This window comes from Pteropus alecto, unplaced genomic scaffold (genome assembly GCF_000325575.1).
Source record: "Pteropus alecto unplaced genomic scaffold, ASM32557v1 scaffold72, whole genome shotgun sequence".
Lineage (NCBI taxonomy): Eukaryota > Metazoa > Chordata > Mammalia > Chiroptera > Pteropodidae > Pteropus > Pteropus alecto.
The window spans coordinates 15,355,833-15,361,375 of record NW_006436811.1 but is presented as its reverse complement, the minus strand read 5'-3'; positions in this window follow the sequence as shown (position 1 = coordinate 15,361,375).

Genomic DNA, 5,543 nt, shown 5'->3' with positions numbered 1-5,543 from the left:
AAAGTAGTGAATAAACTGTATGTATGCCATGGGGGTTAAAAGAAACAGAATGTTTTCTAAATAAGAGAACTATCACTCGATGAGGGAGAGAGAAATTTTAATGTCATTAAATGCATGTCTGTTCATTTTAAACAGCTGCTACTCACAGAAACATATCTAAATTTCAGGAGAGCTAAATTTTCTCTAGAGCAATATACATAAATATCGCACACAGACACAAACACACATCATTTTTTAACAGTTTTTGCAAGTGTAGAACACTCTTCTAGCATGTTATTTCTTTCTAATGTAGATCTGTAGATAGATGACAAAGTGGTTTCAAGGAAATAGAGATGCATTTTTATATTTGTATTGTTAGTTAAAAATGACTAGAAAAAACGTCAAAATAATGTTATAAAATTTAAGAAATAAATGATTGTATAAATGTTGATTTATATTACAGTGCTGAATGTTATTTATGCTGAACATATGCTGAACATATTTATGACTTATTTTTTATTAGTTTTAGTTTCATTACAAAGGAACATATATATTGAAGATAATATCAGCATTGTGCTTCTAAAACACTTTCATGTGTAAATAATACAGTACAACATTTGTCCAAAGGAAAATATATATAATATGCATTTAAACATGGGTCTGTGATTTCCCTTGTATATTTGTTCCCAGTTCTTTATAAGAAATTCTGTCCTCTGCTATTGACTAAGAAACATTATATTTTAGAGAATTTGATACCTGCTTTACTTTAATTATCTTTTTTTAATTCAGTGGAAAATAAATTGCTTGGAATTCATTCAGTACAAGCTCTTTAGCTCAATGCTATACCCTAATGCAAATTAAATGTTACAATCTTGTGGAATATAAGATTTCTCTTTAAAAGATATGTGAGAGACAGACCTCTTCAGAACCATGTTTTACAGTAGAAACATGGGCATCACAATTGATGCAGATGTATCACTCAGAATCTTTTTTGTTCTTTGGTAAATTTTACAGGAAATGATACAATTATACAGCAGTTTAAAAATATTAAGTTACCCATAAGTGTTTTATTTTGATTTGCTTTGACGTATCCTTTTTAATGTGTATGGCAACTACTTTCACCTGTTTTTTAAGAATACTGTATCTTACTTTGCTTTAAAATGTGTTTTAAAAGATAATTATTAGAAGTTTATATATACATATGTATATATATATGTATGTATTAGAGACATTCCTATGTTAAACAGCAGTGACAAGAAATAATAGTCTTCACACTGCTCCATATGGATCAGCTACTCCATGCAGCAGCCTCAGCGATATAATTAAAGCATTCAAAGCCAAAAAACAAATAAGTAAATAAAATCTTTCTTCTTAAAAATCTTCAACAGTTTCATTAAAATGTCAATATGTATTAATTACAAAAAATATATATTTTAAAAGGAGGTATATGTATTGTGAAATTTTAATACACTGGTATTAAAATAGTGGCATAGGTATAGACAATTTGCAAAACTCAATAGATATATGAGCAAATATTATAGACTGCTATTATGGGTTATGATTTTAGATATAAACATCATCAGTATTATTAGACAATATAAAATTGCTTTTGAGTTACTGTACTAATTTATAGTTTAAGTTCACTATGTTTTACTTCTTGAGGAACTGACAAACTGGTTTTCACACTGGATGCATTCTAAATTCTTACCATTTTAAATGTCTACCAACAATAAATGAGGTTTCAAATTTTTCCACATTCTGACCAACATTTTGTTATTTTTGGTATCTTTATTTGTAGCCCCAGCTGTTATCCACTCTCCAAAGCAGCCGTGATGTTAAACATTGCCTTTAATTAATTTTGATCAATATCCCCAGGGAAGACTCTACACACTGGATAAGCCTTGAATCAGGTCAAATAAAGGCAGTATTCCTACTGAAAGTAAGATCCTTCAGGGAACCACCAGACTTGTCAAATAAAGACATTTCTCTGGTAATAAGTAAACATGGAGCTCCAACCTAGTTTTGCCACCTCCCGTGGCTGCCCGGGTGCTGGTTTTTGTCATAATCACAGCTGTTGGATTTAAGGCAACCATGGATACAGAAAGGGGTGGATAGAAATAAGTTACTACACCATTAATCTATTTGTTCTTACAAAGATTGTTTATCTTAAATAAACTTCTCCTGAATTGCTGTTAATTTCTAGAGTTCTGAAAAATTAATTCTGACAATTTTCACTGATTTTTTTGTTGCTCTTATGAAGAAGAATGTTTTCAGAGGTACTTGCTTCATCACTTTTGCTGACCCTATTGGGTCTTAATTTTGTTAGGACTCTGAACTCTGTCTTCTGTTTCTTATACTCTGTGAGAAAACACAAAACTAAAGTTTGCCTGGTAACGTCAATGCTTTCAGGTGGCTTTTACTTAGACATTTTGGCCTACTGCATCTATTCTGTCTTGTTAGAACTTCAACACTTTGAAGAAAATGTATTTGCATTTATTTTTTGCAGTATGGTTATTCAAATTTAACCCCATGTTTTGCTCAAATGTATAGAGAGTAGTCTAATAAATGAAATCCGAATGATAACTATATAATTTAAGATGCAAAAATCTGAGCTTGATTATATTTAAGAGGAAAGCCTGCAGAAAGAGAGTAATTTAAAATACTTGAAATCAGGTATAAGTGAAGCATTTTGACAAGGATGATTGAAATGAAAGTGGAAGATTATCCTTGGAAAGGAACAGTTAGGCCTTACTTTCTTGATTAATTCACAAAGGTTTTTCACAAAAATCTCCAATCTCAGATTTCTGGTGGAAGTCCTAAATTGCTCTGTCCATTACTTTTTACATAACAAGAATGAGTTTGTATAGTAATGTACTCAATGATGAAAATTTATTTTTCTCATTTAGAAGAGATAAATGCCTAGTATCTGAGAAATCTATAATAGTAAGATTCTCAACTTGATGATCGAATTCTGTTTCCCTGCTTTGCTATACACACACACACACACACGCACACACAAACTAGGACTCCTTAGCAATTATCTTTCAATTTTAAGTGACTAAACACACTGAACTACTTCAAGGCAAAAAATGAAGGTGCTGTGGAATGAAGGGAAAAAAGAATGAAGAAAAGGAAGAAATCTATTGATTTCTGTTGATAAAAAGAAATATATATTTGGGCCTTAGACATGGGTACATTCAAATGTTCAAGTCACTTTCCAGTTCTATCTCACTATTATTGTTTGCTGTTGCTTGGATGTTCTTTCAGTCTCCAGCAATGTCTCCCCATATGGTAAAAAATATGTACTGCAGAAGTTTCACATGTAGATAGCTTAAACTGCTCACAGTAAAGAATGCCTGATCATCTCTCTACCATATCAAAGTCCATTTTAAAGAAATATTTATGGATATTCATAGGTCACATTTCACTACTTGAATAAAATATCTGTCCAGGAAATAAGGTACTCTTACTGACAACCTATATCATAATCTCGGACCTGTGTTAGAGTATGGGGGCTCTGTGATTAAAATCTTTCCTAAAACTTCAAAGAATGGGAAAGGATATAACAAGCAGTTACCAGCTGCTTTGTTACCAGTTGGCAAGGATTGCATGTGAATGAATGCATGAACTTCAGAGTACCCATCTATTCAGTCATCACTGGCTATCACATTGAAATCCAAATTCCAGAGACCAATAACTGTAACCTTTAGTATATAACTATTGTGTATTTATTTTAAATAACAGAAATGACCATGGATGGTGTAAGCTAAATAGACATTAATGGAGGTTACTGTGTACATCCCAGAATTGAAGAGATATTTGAAATGTAAGGCCTTGAAAATATGGAAACCAAGTTTCTCTAAGTACATATTAACCAATTATCAATCTTCTAGAAAAAATTTCAATCAAATACATTTGGAAATGTGAGCTGGGGTCACTGGGAATTGCTAAAGTTCAGCTCTTGCTTCTGAAACTGTTTGGAATAAGCTCCCAGATTAGCCAGATCAGAGGCACCTGATTAGGTTTACATTCTGGAAATTTTCTTGGTCCAAAATTTCTAAAAGATTATGTTTACCTAGTTTCAAAATTTTTGTTTGGCACACAGTGTCTGCGTATTCCATTTGAATTTGAAATAGTACACTTCTCTTTGAAGTCTTAGTTTTCTATACGTCACTATACTTTTTTTCCTTTGTTTTTATCCAGAACATACTCCATCTTTGACAATGGTCCAATACTGGGATAGAGACAATACCATGATCACATAAAGGATGAGATTGCTTTTAGAAAAATGTTAATTTTTTTTTTACTTATCCAACTTTTATTTATCTTTAATTACTTTATATACATTTACATTTTCACCAAAATAATGCAGCTTATATTGTTGGACAGAAAGGTTTAATCTAAACTAACTCAAAATGGAAGATTAAAACCTCAAAATTTCAGTCCCTTGCACTTCTCAACTCTACTCTCATTTTCTAGAGTCAATAATGTCCATTTTTTTTCTTGCATTTACATTTATACTGCTCTCTCTTGATTCACAATTCCAGTTATAACTTAAGGATTTTCTAATAAATAGAGTAAATATTCACCTTGCAGAGAGTATTCATTCTCTTTCACACATTAACTCTTCAGTATCCCCACCTCCAAATAAAGCAATAGTACTTTTTGTGTTAAATCTTCATTCGGGGTTTAGACTTATGTTAATAAAATAAATATTTATTGCTAATGGACCTATAAACTAAAATAATATTTCTTATTCATCTTTTTTTAAAAAAACATAATTAAATTATTCTTACATTAGTTTATGTTTCATTTATGCTAATTGTCTTTTAAAAGTCTATTAATTTTTTTTCACTTTGTCATTTCTTGGATTGGGTTCACTCAAGGTTCATTTTACTTTCTCTGAGTACGCTATAGACCTTCAGTGGAATGTATTATCATCTTAGAAACTCCATTCAATTCTACTGGTGTTATAGATTATGTTTCTAGGATCTTATGTCCTCAGTATATTTGGCTTACTCTCGCATTTTGTTGGAATGCTAATAACTTCCCGTTAAAGGGAGAAAAGCAGATATATTTTGGAAATTTTACATATCAGGAAATACAGCTTCACACTTGAATAAGTATTTCTCTAGATTTAAATACAGGTTGAGAAACATTTTGTTTAAAAATGAGGGTTGCTTTGCATTGTTATCTTTCATTTTTTCTATAAAGAACTGCAGTCTCACTTTTATTCTTGACCTATTATATAAGATCTATTATTTCCTCCCCTTTACTTCCTCTGTATATATATTTACATAAAGCTCTCCTTAGAAGATTTTTGTCGAACTACCTACTCTGTTAATAGCATGATTCATACTTTTCCTCCTTTCATTATGTCTATCATTGAAAATATCTTAGTCTTTATGGTGATGTTATGGTAGAAAGTGAATACTATTTGCTGTAAGCACATAGGTCTCAGCTAAAATGTTATATCAGCTAAAACATTTTCATAAAATTTCTCTCTCTAAATATTTTGAACACTATTCAGTGCTTCTGTCTCATGTCCATTTGTCAACTTGCAT